Source organism: Sciurus vulgaris, assembly GCF_902686455.1.
Source record: "Sciurus vulgaris genome assembly, chromosome: 3".
Taxonomy (NCBI): Eukaryota; Metazoa; Chordata; class Mammalia; order Rodentia; family Sciuridae; genus Sciurus; species Sciurus vulgaris.
In genome coordinates this window covers 104,548,352-104,565,599 of record NC_136463.1, presented here as the reverse complement: position 1 = coordinate 104,565,599, position 17,248 = coordinate 104,548,352, and the positions used below count along the sequence as shown (strand labels likewise).

The 17,248-nt window shown below is 39.0% G+C and overlaps 1 protein-coding gene across 4 annotated transcripts in view; it reads right to left on the bottom strand.

Moving 5' to 3' along the window:
- Window positions 1-10,323, bottom strand: part of LYPD6 (LY6/PLAUR domain containing 6) — a 138,964-nt gene extending 128,641 nt beyond the window's left edge. For 2 of the 4 annotated variants that reach the window (XM_079134389.1, XM_079134390.1), the window contains exon 1: window positions 10,191-10,300. The gene's annotated coding sequence lies outside the window, so the exon portion shown is untranslated. Of the gene's footprint in view, window positions 1-10,190 lie in introns of all 4 variants that reach the window. The other 2 variants (XM_079134387.1, XM_079134388.1) reach the window with 2 other exon arrangements.
- Window positions 10,324-17,248: the final 6,925 nt, after the last annotated feature.

Here is a 17,248-nt window from a genome sequence, read left to right as displayed (position 1 = left end):
ACTAGCCTACAATGTCTTGTAGATGCTCTAGCATGCCATATTCCTTTATATGGCCTAGCTGAAAATCGCCCCTACTAACAAGGGTCTCTCCTACATCACTCCCAAACTAAGAAGTACATACCATTACAGATAATATATTTCTTTAAAACGCTATTCCATGCCATTAAATGCATTGCACTTCATTTAAACTTTAAGCTTCTGAATAGCCTTGGTGATAAAATCTTTCCCATCATGTTGCTTTTCACTTGCCTGGTTTGCTTATATCAAAATAAAAATAACAACAACAATAGTAAAGATAAAATAACAACACTGGCAACAGGAGTTGAACCTTGCAACATTCCTCAGAACTGGGTGGGACTGATTCCAATCTAACCACTTTTCACCTGGTGCTCCCTAAAACAACACTTTAAGTCGAGTCAGTTGGCTGGGATTCCAACCCATGATAATGAACAGGAAGAACATTGGCCATTAGAAATTAAACAAATCTAGCCTAGTCTAGTACTCTGTTTAAAAAGTAGCAGCTCTCTGGGCATTTTTCCCTTCTATGAATAGGAGGCCATATGGGAGATGGTATGTGAGAAAGTTTTGCAATGCGTAGAAGGACAATGTGCATCTTTATCTATAAATAGCAAGTTTAATATATTTCCCTCTATTTTATTCTATTAAAATAAGGATCAAACACACTCAACACATTCTATATGCATAACTGAGTAGCCATCATGTGACCTACAGAAAATACAGCAGTAAGACAGTTATAAAGAAATGACACACAAATAATTAAATCTAAATGATGGGAAGAGAAATGATTATTTCCTTCCTTGAACTTTTAATAGAAATTATACTTACAGAAACACAGTCCTGCTTAGTATAAAGACTTGAGGCTGCCAGATTTTTATTTCCACCTGTGAAGATGTCACACTTTTCAAAGTCTATGTCATTGGCCACTCAGGACTTAGAGTATGCTTCATGCCACCCTCAATACCTAGAAAGAATTCCTAGGACACAAAGGCAGAGAAGGTCCTGAGGAGGACCTTCACACCTTGTGGTATTTATTTGTTCTTCATGGATATCCAAAGACCAAAACTAGTTGTCAGTCGTCATATAATACAAAACGTCCCCCTTCCATCTAAACCAGTCCTTTGTGATTGCCCCTGGATCTTTACAGCTTTTCTCTATGAAAGCTGTCATGCTATGCAATGTATTTTTTGAGAGTTCACACTGTGCAAGATAACATGCTCATGCCAGCATCCAGGAAGAAATAAGTTATTACATAAATAATATGTCAGAATGTATAAAAAGAATATGTCAGTACAAAATACATGTATAAGTAAAAGAGTAAAATTTACTCTGATGGGGGAATTGGGAGAAAAGGTTTCTTTGAGGAGGCTGCACTGAATGATGCCTTGAAGGATAAAAAGGTTTGTAACCTGGGAAATAATGGATGGAAGCCCACTCCTGACTGGACATATCTGACTGTGAGCGAGACAGGATTTCTGCAAAAGTTTCTGTGAACTCACTCAGTTGGGTGATTGGGAATCTGAATTAAAAGAATTTGATAAAAGAAAAAATTTCTATGAAGTTATACATAAAAGAAAAACCATGTATGTCTAATACCATTCCTTTGATCTTCTATGGAAAGCCACTACATAAATGCAAAATATTACTTCTATTAAAGTCGGTGTTTTTAAGTGGCAATATCTTTAGAATACTTGAAAGTGGATTTTTTTTCTCCAAGATAGAAAAATTCTAAGAAATTAAGTGAATTCCACATGGATAATCAAGTCAAAGAACAGTGAATGTCTACATAGTGAGAAAAGAACAAATTCTGGGGAGATGCTGGCTCTTTTAAATTATTTAGTACAGATCTTATGCTCCTTAGAAGCCAAGAATTCTTGTATGTTTAACCTAGTTCGGTCCATATATCCAAATTATGCTACACTTTAAGTTAATCAAAACCATTTTATTAGATCAGCATTAATGGAAATTTTAAATGTCAAAAAAATGTGTTGGTTCCTACTCATCTGGGGATTGAAAGTTTAATTAGTGCAATCCCTTGATTTTAAAGTTGAGGCAAATGATGCCTAGTCAGTGGGTAAGCAACTGGCTAAAGGTCAGTCAACCACTTAAACTGGAGGAAACTAAATAACTTGCTCAAGATCACACAGGTTGCAGGTGGTAGAGTCAGAATTACAACAGAGGAGAGCCTAGACACCCTCACCTTTACTGCCTACCTGCCATGGAAAATTAACACAACCTCTTACAAACAGGTAGAATGCTGTAGATGAAAAGCCATGCAAATTAAAAGTAGAGGATAATAAATGCTATTATTATAAGTGTACATAAGTGAATACATTGCCTAAATTGCTTTAATGGCATAAAGGAACAAGTATTTCTAGATGTTTAGAATGGAACCCTAAATTATGTACACACTTGCTAATTTATTATATTATTTGCTACTAAAAAAAATGAGATGAGATGAGAATAATACAGTCTTTATTTCTCTTGCTTTTCAGGGCATTAAAATATCCAGAAGTATATTTTTAAAAAATATTCACCCCAAACCCACTACTCAAACACATTAATTGCATTGTTATTTAATAATTTGGAATAATTAAAGATATTTCTTTTGATAAGTAACAATCATGACTTCAAAGCAGCAGGCAGAAATAGTTGAACAGTCCTAGATATAAGAATTCTTGCCAGGTGTGATGGTGCATGCCTGTAATACCAGCAGCTCAGGAGGCTGAGGCAGGAGGTTCACAAGTTCAAAGCCAGCCTTAGCAACTTAGCAGGCCCTAAGTAACTTAATGAGAACTTCTCTCAAAATAAAAAGGGCCAGGGATGTGGCTCAGTGGTTAAGCACCCCTGGGTTCACTCCCCAGTACCAAAAAAGAATTCTTACATCTATGATTTCTAAAAGTTCTATCAAAGATGAAGATTTTATACCCAATATTCATTTTGCCTAACAACCCATCATACTGCATACATGCATACAACTGAACATTTTTTAGGCTCTTAAATTTCATTCTGCATCCTCTTAGCAAAAGAAAGCCAGGATGAGCCAGTGGGATGGTAGGACAGAAGATGATGAAATTACATAGTCCTTGAGCTAAGTACTTTCTAACTAAAATCCTTTTGTTTTCAAATAACAATTCTATTCTAGTTTGGGTTGTTGATTTTTCAATTTCATGATAAACAGCCCAAATTCACTCTATTTGTAACTGTGTGCATTAGAATTTGACTTCGGGTCTCTAACTCTTTTGTGTCAACAACCTGATAAGGGTAAAAATGTCAACCTAACAGAAGTTAAATGCCATAGAAACCAGTTATTACTATGACCCCTAATTGGCAGACGACGAGAAAACTCAAATTTTCTGATGAGACACCGTGTTTGGTGCTTCTCTGAGGAATGTGATTCTCAAAATTGTGCACCTCCCTTGGGTGAGCAGTGGAAGCTTTACCTATGGAGTTGTTATAAGAGACTTTGGCACCTAGTAGCATGAGCCTTCTAAGCTAGATTCCCCCACCTCTGTCCAGTATGAGTGTCATCTCCTCACTCCTGAACTGTGCTATGTGGAACATTCAAGTCCTCTCTCCAATAGGAATAACTGCCCCATAACCCTGTGGCTTAGTCAGCCTTTGGGGTGATCCAATATAGTCTTAGAATCAGGTTAATTGAACTTAAGAAGATCCTCTCTAGGTAGTAGGATCCTATCCCTTCAGCCTTTATCTTCCCAAGCGAGAGTTCTTATCTTTACATTCTTTCATCAGATAACACGTACTTCCCCTAGGTCCTCACTGTCAACCCTGGCACTAACTTGATCAGTGGAGTGTTCTTATCTGATTTCTTCATGTCTGTCTTTCTGGAGAAATGGCACAAGAGTTTAACGCTATAGCATATGCACAGATATTATATATGGACAAGATAAATATTTTGTTCTTCTGCTAAGATTCTTTCTGATAATGTCAAGTAAATTATTGGACATTTTGATCACAGCACCTTATTGATTTGGTGTTACAGAACAATAAACAATGACTCCTAAATCCCTTGAGGGGATCAAGTGTTAATATCTGTCTTAATCTCTTCAAGCTGCTATAACAAAATCCTTTAGACTGGTTCATTTACAAACAACAGAAATTTATCGTTTACAGGTCCCAAGGCTCAGAAGTCCAAGAACAGGGAGCCAACAGATTTGTGTTTGGTGGGGGTTCTCACTCTCTGCCTCTTAGATGGTGCCTTGTTGCTTCATCCTCACTGGCAGAAGGGGCATGAAGCTTCCTTCGATCTCTTTTTTAAGGGCACTAATTCCACTCATGAGGGCTGTGCTCCAAAGGCCCCATCTCTCTACATTATCACATTAGGTATTAAGTTCTACATATGAATGGGGGGGCACCAATACTCAGATTGTAGAAATGTTCGATTATTAATTTTTAATAGTTTTGGATATAAAATGCTCTCTTGCAAAGACTCTAGTTTACCAAAGCTAACTGGGATCATTCACAGTGAGGAAAAAAGATGAACCCAAGCCAAAGACTGAGAGAGAGGTAAAATTCAGAGCCAAAACACAGAAACAAAATGAAGTAAGAGATGGATGCAAGTGACAAGATCTGGAACAAAAGTCGGGAATAAACTGGAAGATCCCAGATGACCAACCCAAACTACTTTCATGGCCCAGGGTTATATGATACAGGAATATCAGGATGACCTACAGGAAGAAGATTAAACTAAGATAAGTGAATCTTAGGACCTCAGAGGGTACAATGAGCCAGAGGCACTCTTCTTATCACAAATTTTTGTGCATCTATGAAAGTTTCAGTCCTTTCATTCAGTTCAGAACATTCGACAATGTTTACTGGTAGACTCCTCTGCAGCAGGCACCAAGGAAAGCATTGTGTTATCAGTGCGGAAAGAAACAGTGTTGGTCCCTGTCCTCAAGGGGCCTCAATTCTAGATGGGTAACAGCACTGCTTCCATAACTTGGTTCTTCACAGCCTAATAGTTACGGCAAAAAATGGGACCCCTTTAGATTCTCAGCTCTCACTATCTACAAAAGCAGTGGTGTTCTGTGGTTTTCCATAAATCCAAGATTTAAAAAAAAATCACTGCTATAATGCTGCCTTCTAGAGAAAGAAAATTCAGGTGGGAAAATAACAAGGCAAAATTTTCAACTACAGATTTTCAGGAGGTAGAAATGATCATCATCAAATAAGCTTGCCTTTATCCATCTTCAGTTAGAATAATAAACCTTTTTTTCCTAACATTCTTTCTCATAAGAGCAATACATGTTTGTTATAGAAAATCTGGATGATATTGAAGTTAAAGAAAAGACAACAAAAATCACTTGCAATACATAATATTTTGATTATTTCTCTCCATATTAACAGATGAACAGATACAGAGGATTTACATAAACTTAACTATATATTTTTAAAATAGTATCACACAAATACAGAATTGTACATCCTACTCTTAATTTATTAACATTGACTTAAGCTTGGTGGGCAATTTTTTTTTTTAAGAGAGCTAAGATACTAGCCCAGTTATGTTAGCTGTTGATGGGAAAAGAATTTAAAACCATCTCCTGGAAATGTGCTTGGGATTGCTTTTCCCAAGTACACTTATCTTCAATCTTCCTCTTTGACTTTAATCTTCTATTATTTTTCTTTCCATTTAGGTGGTCTTTTATGTTATTCCCATAGTTCAACTTTAGCAGCTTGGTTTTTACTTACCATAAGAACTGCCTATTATCTGTAAACATTTGTACAAGTGTTAAATAAGATGATCTCCAAACTACCTCCTGGAAGAGCCTATTTGTCCACTCAGAAGTACCTATTGATCTCCACTTTTGTTCCTTGTTTCTTGGCCAGCTTCCCATTCATAACAAGACTGTGAATACAGAGGGAACTGGGACTCATTACTTCAATGGGCTTTTTGAAAGATTAAAAAATTACACGTTCTACAATACTTAGCAAATATATTTTCCTCCTTTAGCTCTAATAGATTGTTCCTCCTTTCTCCAAAATAAGTCATTATTTGTTATTATCCATTTGCTTTGAATATTTATCTCCCAATCATGTGGATCTGGTTTAATGGCCCCAGGATCTTTCCTGAAACCCTTTCCTTGACAGGAGCCCCACTGGGCAACAGCCAAAGTCCCACCAATGTCCCAAAGAACTGTCACACACCAAGTTTCCTCAACATACTTGGGCAAAGGCCATCTGGTCTTGGTGATTTATTTGTATCTGGTGTGCTGATTAGGTCTGGAGTATCCTAAGCACCTGCCACTTCTTGATATATTACCTTCAGTGTGTGTACTGCTTGAGAGAGCCTAAGTACAGGAATATTACTCAGCAAAAACAGAAGCAAATAATCCATTTGTACTCTATTTTATCCCTTCTTATCTCTAAGTATATGTTGTATGATGAAAGTCAAGTGCTTCCACAATCCTCATTTCACAGTATTTGTCTTTCACTATTGTTTTAGAAATATATAATGAAGATTTTTTTCCAAATTCATCTTTGTCTAGTGTGCACAGGAGCTATCATTCTTTATGGGCTCAATTTAATAACATAACCCTTCAAATATTCCTTTTGCATTACATATAGCTAAGCATTTTTTCTTTCCTTTATTTTTTCCCTATGTATTTAGTGTTTTAAAGAGCTTGAGTACAAGGTCTTTATTTTTCTTACCATATGTGGTTTCCCATAAGACAATTTATATATTCCCCACTTTCTAATGAGCAATTTGGTTTGGTTCGGTTTGTTTTGTTTTGGATACCAGGGATTGAACTCAGGGGCACTCGAACACTGAGTCACATCCCCAGCCCTATTTTGTATTTTTATCTAGAGACAAGATCTCACTGAGCTGCTTAGCACCTCGCTTTTGCTGAGGCTGGCTTTGAACTTATGATCCTCCTATCTCAGCCTCCCAAGCCTCTGGGATTATAAGTCTGCGCCACTGCGCCCGGCAGCTATTTGGTTTTTTTAAGTATGTCTTTCTTTCCTGCCCTCTTCCCCTGCCCCAAGTGTCAGCATTGAAATCCCTCTTAGGAAATGATTATGTACTTGACATCTGTCTTTGGAGTCCTCTCTCCCATTAGAACACTGAACTGAATTAAACTGAAATTAAATTCGTCACTATATACTCCAATCTGTTATATCTGGTATGTACTCAGTGAACATTTCCTGAATGAATGTGTGATATCAACAACTAAAAATCATGGGGTCACTTATAACGTGTCATATCCCATGTTAAGCACTTTACATGCATTACATCATCAGATCTCAGGTGCTAGACTGTAAACTCGTGTATCCCTAGCATGTAGAATAGAGTAGTACATACTAGGAAATTACTAAATATTTGTTGAAGAAGTAAACTGAAAAACTGCACAAGGTAGGTGCATTATTCATGTGCTATACATAAGAAACTGAAACATAGAGGTTCAATCATTTTCTGAAGTCCCATGGCATGTGAAGCCATAACTTGAACCCAAAGCCCACATACTTAACCAAGACATTACTAAACTCAACACCTACCCACATTAATGCAAACAAAATTAACACCATTCATCTTAATAAACATTGCGCAATGTCACAAATAAATAATGTGAGCAATAGTTTTCCAAGAAAAGATCTGCAAATTCTGGGCTTCTCTAAATAATCAGATAGGCAGATAGCTCTAAGTTTCTTATTGCTAGCTATGCAAGTGGAAATATGATTTCTCTTTAATCAATTTCTTCTCCCACATTTGTACACTAGTTAAGAAGGATTTCAGGACTTTTCACAAATGGATGCCTTTTTACTTTAGAGGTTTAAGTCATCTGTTTTGTCAATTCTTTTTAAAACAAGAATAGTACTAATGAAATAATCATTTAAGACTTCATTGTTAATTGTCTATAGAGTTTATGAGGAGTTTCTGCTTATAAAGTAGAAAATTTACATATTTCTGGAACATTCCTGACATTACTGATGATTTTCCTGAAACACTACCACTAGGACATCACTCTTCAGGGTTATGATTACTTGTATCCTGAACAACTTACTACTAAAAATAATAAAATGAAAGGGTGGTTCCTTAAAATCATTATTAGCTTTCTCGTTAAATCTTTATCAGCCCACACTTTAGTGGGAGCTAAAAGGCAGAGAGCAGAGTCTTTCAGGAGTAGTACATCATGGTCCCTGAAGCTATGGATTGAACAATAAAAGAGATGCAGAATTAGAAGGAGGCAAACACCAAAGATGTCACCCAGCAAGAAGGAAGAAATGGAGGCAAGGGGAGAGGAAATAAGGAAGAAGGGAGGGAAGGATTTAGGAATGACTTGAATTTGAATGCTGTCATTCACCTCAGAAAACTCAACTTCTGAGAGCCTCAGCTGTTCCATCTGTAAAATGAGGGTGATAAAAACGACCTCCTCACAGACACTTTAATAGTAGATTTCAATGTCCCATGTAAACTGTACAGTATGATACAAAATATGGTATGGTATTTTACTTGGCAATACTTGCCTAGAATCAGTCCATCTTATGCATTCTCTGTTATAAACATTCACCTTACAAAAACTATCAACAACTTCAAAATATAGCCCCATGAACTCTGTCTACCTTTTTTGGTCTGGAAGCATTTCTGATATTTTTAACCTAAGAAACCAGTGCACAATTTTTACCAGGTTTTAGTATCTATGAGCTCAAAAAGCTTACTGTGTGCTCTCAGGACTAGAGTGCAGTAAACCTCTATTCAAACAAGGAATACTCTTTTAAGTCCTGTTTCATTCCAGTGCCTTTGGTTGAGGAGGAAACTAAAATTGAAAACAGATAGATGTTTTACATTTAAATGGGTTTAACATAAATGTGCATTAAGCCATTTCATGGACGATTGCACAAATATCTTTTGCAAACTTGGTACACGTGAGCACATATACAGTAACCATTCATGTCTTCCACAGAAATAAGGTGCAGATGGGAAATTTTAAACAGCTACTTGGAGTTCCTTTCACTGGAAAGAAAATGTAATGGCTTTAAGGGAATTGCTCTAATAATATCATGGCATCTGCAATGGCTGGCCAGAGCAGAGCAGAACAGAGTGTATGTCACCGCAAGTCAATTTAACAAGAAATAAGCTTTCCCCTGGAGAATCTAAACTCCCTTGCCTCCCACAAAGAAAATTGAATTTTGGAGGTCACACCTTGGGTAGGTTAGCGAAGGGAGAAGCTTAACATTGTTTTTGTCATGTGCTCTGGGAGGTCAATGCTGTTCTACCAACAAGTCGCTATCAAAGATGTTTCCACCTCCCCCAATGCCATCAAATTAAAACAAGTCTCTCGAGACCCCTAGGATGGCAAGTGATCGTGACACTAAGATACCTGGGACTACTCTGGAAACAATCATGTCCAAATACCAAGTTTGAACCATAAAATAAAAAGTAGGTTCTATGGGGGTTGAGGGTCTGGAGGGAGTACTGGCAGAAGTGGTGAAACTGTGGTTGGGGTGAAAATGAGTCAGATAAAAATACAGAGAGTTTTAGGTTGAAATTGATGGCTTGGTCAAATATGAATCAACCGAACTGCTGTTACCAAAAAGAAAACAGGTCACCAAGTCAAGCCCAGACGAAGTCCCTACACTTGGTGGACAGTCTCCGCTCAGGATCCTGGGAGTGGGTTGTCTAAGGGCCTAGCACCCTCTCGCAGTAGCTGGGAGGTGGCCCAACATAGTGCACCTCCCGCAACCGGCTCCCCATCACCCACTAACACCGCCCCCCGCAGCAACATGTGGGGTGCTGCCACTCCGCTACCAGGGAACTCTCTCCAGCTGGAGTTCCTGGTGGATGCACGCTTGGCCCTGAGACCGTACCGAATTACTCCTGGAGAAGATTCCTCCAGCCTTGAACTTGGCAGCTGCTGACATTTCCATCCCACCCCACCTCGCTCCAGCACAACACACACGCACACACACGCCCCTCTGGACACACGCGCAGCGCTTTCTATCCAGTCCGAAGCAAAACACCACAGCGGGGTGTAGAGGCCGCCACCCCAGCTCCGCTGGCCTTGGGGCGGGGGTGAAGGCTGTACTAGAGCTGGGTAGTTCCAGCGACTCAGCCCACTCCCAGGCTTGGCTCAGGCCGGGCATCAGCTGGAGGACCCTACAACCAGCCGCGTCTCCTTTTGTGCTCCCCGGAGAAGCCAGTCTTTACTCACCCGGGCTGCCCGCGGATTCCGAGCGCCAGCGGCAGCCAGCTGCCCCATCCCACGAACACTGCGGCGCCCCCAGAGTGTGCAATGCGGAGCCCCGCCAGCGCGCGGCCGGAGCCCGGGAGCGCAGGGAGGGAGCGAAGGAGGGAGGGAGGAGGAGGGACAGAGAGCGCGGCGGGGAGGGACAGGGGCGGGGGCCGGCGGGGGGCGCGCGCGCCACTCCCACTCGCGCCCAGCACTCGCGGGCGCCCGCTGCTGCGGCCGGCCAGCCCGGCCTCTCAGGTCGTGGAGCCAATCAGTGAGCGCAGGAGGAGCCGAGCCCTCCGCGGTACGCGCTCATTGGTCCGGCGCGCGCGACCCAACTCCGGGAGAGTAAGCCTGAGCGCCAAGTCTGCAAACTCCCCGCCCGCAGCAGACGTCCGCCTAGCTCAGGTGGGGCGTCCCGGCGCCGCGCTCTGACCAACAGAGTGAGCGGAAAAGATGGGGAATTTGGGACCTGCCCGGGAAGCCTGTTCCCAGTAAGCGTCCAGAGCGAGCAGTGTTTGCTCAGGTTGCCGATTCCTTCCTGTGCGCAACCCCCCGCCCCCGTGCCTCTCCCTAAGCCGCCCATCTCACCCTGGCCAGCAACTACGTGTGGGAAGCCTGGCAGATCGTAAGAGCCCAAGGCCAAGTCTCACGCTCTGCCCTGCCCCTGCGAGAAACCCGCTGAACTTGAGCTGGAACTGAAGAGCAAGTGGAGTTCCAAACCCCACAGCATGCGGAAGCCGCTTGACATTTACAATTGAGGACCCAGGCTGAGAGGCGGTGGATACAGGGGTGGGGAGGCAGATATTTGTTTGGAAATGGGAATTTCGTTATGGGTTTTGGTGGGAAACGTCCAGGGCATAATCCTCCCGCCTTCGGCCAAACCCTTCCCCCCAAGTAACCCACAATCCTACCTACCCTTCTCTTCCTTGAAATCATGTTTGACGCTCCTAGATTTTTCAGTTGGGAGCCTTGGAGTTCACGCAGAACTCATCCCTATCCTCATCCATCTGAGCTGAGCCAGAAACTGATGGGGAACTCGGGTGACAAGGGAGGGACCTAAGGGCAGTATGAAAGAAGGACTCCACAGGTAGCCCAGAGTCAGCCACCACCCCACCCCCCCACCACCACCTCTTAGCCTGGTAACTCCGCTTGCTAGATTACCTTAGCTATGGTGCCCGCCCCAATGGCTACATGGGTCTTAGAGGTCTCTCTCTCTCTCTCTCTCTCTCTCTCTCTCTCTCTCTCTCTCTCTCTCTCTCTCTCTCTCTCTCTCTCTCTCTCTCGGCGTCTTTGAATCTCCCTGCCTCTCTTCTTCCCTCATAATCTATTCCATTTCAACATCAAAACGTCCTTTATCTTTTTTTTTTTTTTTCTAAATGATCCTTTTATTTGGGAGGGGGTTAGGATAAGGTATTTGGAATCAACAGATCCTGAACTTTTGAATTTTTTTAATCCCAGTTAGTTTATGTGTACAAGCTTACACAAGCTCAGGGTTCAAATGGACAGAAATAATTAGCACTCCTTTAACATCTTTGGACAAACAAGAAGGAGATGCTCCTGTGTTTGTCTTTCTGCAGGGCTCAGCACTTCGAAAAGATTAAATATGAATTAATCAAACTGAACCTGGCTGTGTCCCTCAGTATCTGGGTAGGTAACCTCTGCAGGTTAGAATCTGTTACTAATGAGGGCATGCCCAGGGTGTCATGGCTGCCACTCATTTAGCTTCCTTTGCAGGGAAGAAATTGCCTTCTGCAGTTCTCCACCATGAACCTAGTTCATTTGATTTTTTTTTTTTTAAACAATGATTCAGTGCATAGTTTAGTTAAAACAATATTTGAATTAAAAATGAAGTTCAGCATATTACGGCAGTTCGCAGGACCAGAGAGCCTGGTAGAAATGGAATCCTTAGGCTTTCCTTATCTTTCAAAAATGTATTTTAAAAGGATAGAATGATATGCATGTGAGATTCAGCGTGGTTATATCTTTGTGTTGGGATAATGGGTAATATTTTGTTTTCTTCTTTATATTTTGTTGTATTTTCTAAAGAACATGTAATATAAAAAAATGTTAGCTGCCAACATACAGTATTCGTCAGGCATCAGTAAAGCTAAGGTGTTAAGTCTTCCTTCTACTTTATCCTTCACATCTTATCAATCACTAAATCCCATAATTCTGTCTTCTGGAATAGCTTTCAGGTCTATCCCTCACCATCTCTGTTGCCACTGGCAGACCTTTATTCTGTCTTATCAGAGCTATAGCAACAGCCTTTAACCATTCTTCTCTCCATACTGCCATCTCTATTTGAGAATGGCTGTTGTGATCACTTGGTTAAAATCTCTGTCAGTCCCCCAAATAATAAAGATGAAACAGCAGGCCTTTCCTTCCTGAGTCCAGCCTTCCCTGTGGGCCTCACCCTGCCTCCACACTCATAGGCAACTTTTTGTCAGTGAAGTGGACCTTCACAGTCTGTGTCTGAAACCTCCCAGTGCTAGGCTGTTGCCCTTCCCTCCCCCCTCAACCCTCCTCTCCCCTCAACAGCAAGTTCCTGTCTCAGCTTTAAGATTCACTTCAAATGTCACCTTTTTAATGAAGTCTTCAAAACTGCCAGGGGCCGAATTATCAGCTCCTCCGGGCTGTACTTCAATAGCAGGCACTACATCTATTCAATGACTGTTAATCCAGTTTCTGCTATGTGCCAGGCACAATGATAAAAACGTATGTTGTATTTATTCTCCTGAAGCGCACCCTGAGAGAGATAGACTTTAAATCAAGTAGTCACACAAAGAAAAAAAAAGTTTCAAACTGAGATAAGTGTAATAGAACCATTATATGTACAAAAAGAAGCAGGGTTTACTTTGAACATATATATATCAATCATGTCTTACTTAGTTATGATCTGTTGATTTATTTATTGAAAGTTTTGTCTTCCATTCTATTCATCTAGGTATTCCCATAAAGAACATAGTACCAAGCTCATAGTAGGCACTCTGTAAAAATGTTATAGTAAATAAATGGGTAAATAAATGAATAGGCATTTCAAACCTCAATAAAGCATGGGGGTTTCTATTGAAGAAGATTAAAAAAAACTTATTTATTGTAAAATTTTTCATCATTAGATCCTTATATCATCTTTCTTAAGTCTACTTTGGTTCTTTCTGCATAAATTATCTAATTTTTTTATTTGATTTCACATTTAGGAGATAGAGCAAATGTATTATGTATAGATGATGAATTATTGGTAGCAGGAATTTATTCTTTTTTTAACTACTTTTACTTTTAACATATAAAAATCCAGGACTGAAAAATTTAATATACAAAACAAAAATCACAGCCCATAAGGAAAAAAAATACAATTGGGCTTTGTCAAAATTAAACTATTTTCTATGCAAACAACTCTGTTAAGAGAATGAAAAGACAGGAACAGACTGGGAAAAAATATATGTAAAATAGTATATCTGACACACGACTTGCAGCCAATATATACAAAGAACTCTCAAATCTAAACATAAGAAAACAACCAAATTTTTTAAGTGGGCAAAAGAATTGAACAGATACTTCACCAAAAAAGATATACAGATGATAAACAGCACACAAAATGATGCTTATTACCTTTAGTCATTAGTGAAATGCTAATTAAAACCAGCATAAGGCACTACTATACATTTATTAGAATAGCTAAAAAAATAATAAAAAATAATAAAGCAACAATAGCAAGTGCTGTCAAGGATGCGGAGCAACTAAAATTCTTGTACATTGCTCGCAGGGACACAAAATGGTATGGCCACACTAAAAATTGTTTTGTAGCTTTCATAAAGTTCAAAAAAAAAAAAATACTTGGGAATCAATCTAACCAAAGAGGTAAAAGATCTCTACAATGAAAACTACAAAACATTGAAGAAAGAAATTGAGGAAGACCTTAGAAGATGGAAAGATCTCCCATGTTCTTGGATAGGCAGAATTAATATTGTCGAAATGGCCATACTACCAAAAGTGCTATACAGATTCAATGCAATTCCAATTAAAATCCCAATGATGTACCTTACAGAAATAGAGCAAGCAATCATGAAATTCATCTGGAAGAATAAGAAACCCAGAATAGCTAAAGCAATCCTTAGCAGGAAGAATGAAACAGGGGGTATCGCAATACCAGAACTTCAACTATACTACAAAGCAATAGTAACAAAAACAGCATGGTATTGGCACCGAAATAGACAGGTAGATCAATGGTACAGAATAGAGGACATGGACACAAACCCAAATAAATACAGTTTTCTCATACTAGACAAAGGTGCCAAAAACATACAATGGAGAAAAGATAGCCTCTTCAACAAATGGTGCTGGGAAAACTGGAAATCCATATGCAACAGAATGAAATTAAACCCCTATCACTCACCCTGCACAAAAATCAACTCACAGTGGATCAAGGACCTTGAAATCAGACCAGAGACCCTGCATCTTATAGAAGAAAAAGTAGGTCCAAATCTTCAACTTGTTGGCTTAGGATCAGACTTCCTTAATAGGACTCCCATAGCACAAGAAATAAAAGCAAGAATCAATAACTGGGATAGATTCAAACTAAATAGCTTTCTCCCAGCAAAGGAAACTATCAGCAATGTGAAGAGAGAGCCTACAGAGTGGGAGAAAATGTTTGCCATGCATACTTCAGATAGAGCACTAATTTTCAGAATCTATAAAGAACTCAAAAAACTCTACACCAAGAATACAAATAACCCAATCAACAGATGGGCTAAGGATATGAACAGACACTTCACAGAAGATCTACAAGCAATCAACAAACATATGAAAAAATGTTCAACATCTTTAGTAATAAGAGAAATGCAAATCAAAACTACACTAAGATTCCATCTCACCCCAATTACAATGGTGATTATCAAGAATACAAGCAACAATAGGTGTTGGAGAGGATGTGGGGAGAAAGGTACACTCATACATTGCTGGTGGGGCTGAAAATTAGTGCAGCCACTCTGGAAAGCAGCATGGAGATTCCTCAGAAAACTTGGAATGGACCCACCATTTGACTCAGCTATCTCATTCCTTGGCCTATACCCAAAGGACTTAAAATCAGCATACTACAGAGATACAGCCACATCAATGTTCATAGCTGCTCAATTCACAATAGCCAGATTGTGGAACCAACTTAGATGTCCTTCAATTGATGAGTGGATAAAGAAACTGTGATATATATTGATATATATATATATATATATATATATAATAGAATATTACTCAGCTATAAAGAATAGTAAAATTTTGGCATTTGCAGGCAAATGGATGTAATTGGAGAATATCATGCTAAGTGAGATAAGCCAATCTCAAAAAACCAAAAGAAGAATGATCTGGCTGATAAGCGGATGATGACACATAATGTGGGGTGGGAGAGGGGCAAGAATGGAGGAAGGAGGGACTGTATAGAGGGAAAAGAGGGGTGGGAGGGGTGGGGGAAGGAAAAAATAACAGAATGAATCAAACATCATTACCCTATGTAAATGTATGATTATGCAAATGGTATGCTGTTACTCCATGTACAAACAGAAACATGTATCCCATTTGTTTACAATAAAAATAAATTAAAATAAAAAAAGTTCAATATACACCTAATCATATAATGCATTAATCTCACTCCTAGATATTTACCCAAGTGAAACGAAAAGCTTATGTTCACTCAGAAAGCTATAAATAAATTCTTATAAAAATTTTACCAAAATCTTGAATCCACCCAAAAGTTCCTCAGCTGAGGAAGAAAATGTAGTGCATCCATATAATGGAATAATACTCAGTAATAAAATCAGCACTGTTGGTCCAAACAATTTACATCTCAGCACACTATAACAAGTGAAATAAAGAAATTCAGAAGGCTAAATACATACAATGATTAAGAATGGCAGAACAAGAAGATAAAGAACTTGAGGTTTTTCATAACAGTGCTTCCTCTTTGAGGTCTGAGAATCTCTGTTTCCATGAGACAATTGTTAAACCATTGTAATTTCAAGTTTTCTGGCACACAGGGCTAAACCTCATTTTATCTAACATATGAACGCATGAGTTAATTAATGAAAATTCCATTCAGCGTAAGCTTGTCTTATTCCCTGAAATATCACCAATGCTCCTCCTATGATGCTAGTACACAGAATGGATACTCAATAAATATCAGTTAAATGCACGAACAGATAAGAATGAAGATGAAGTTAGAATTTTGCAGGAATGTAACAAAATTATATATTCAAATCCCTTCAAAGTAGTAACTTCGGCACATTGCATTTTTTATTCTGATAACATTGCTTCCATCTCATAATGTATTCTCCCTCTCCTTTCTGCTTATTAAAATATTACCCTTTCTTTAGGTAAAATTGTTTCCTTTAAATAAATTATTTTGCTTGCTTGCTTTCCCTCAATGAGCAAACAATAAATTTAGTACGTCTTAGCATTTTACTCATTTTTCAATATCCCAAGTAGTATCTAATTTATCTTCTTTATCTCTAATAAATACAAAAAGTTTATATAACAGACACAGAGTAAAAATAAAAAATCCAGATTTTATGCAAAGCTTGAGAGATTTTTGGCTCAAAAAAACATCATATTTCCAGATGTATCACTTAAAGTAATTTTCATTTATTGGACACTGATGGTTGACATTAAGCTCTTGAAATATCATTAAAATATTTCTGCTCTAACCAGTTTGCACAGTCAAGTGACTTTTAAAAAATCATTTACAGCTAAGCTGCTGTTATAGAATTTATTATAAGAACTCAATTTTCTCTACCCTTTTTTTTTTTTTTTTTTTTTTTTTTTGCTAGAAAACAGTAATCCTGGCTGCCAGCAAAGACTCCTCAGTTGCTTTAAGACATTAGTTTTATAACTTGTTTCTAACGGGGAATACCCTTTGCATAAACACAGATATCATGAGTTTGACACAGTGGCTCTTCAGATAAATGAGCATTAATGCATTAATGCCATTATCTTGGGAATGAGTTTGTTATAAATGGGGGCGTCTTGCCCCCTTCTTCTCTCTTCCTTTC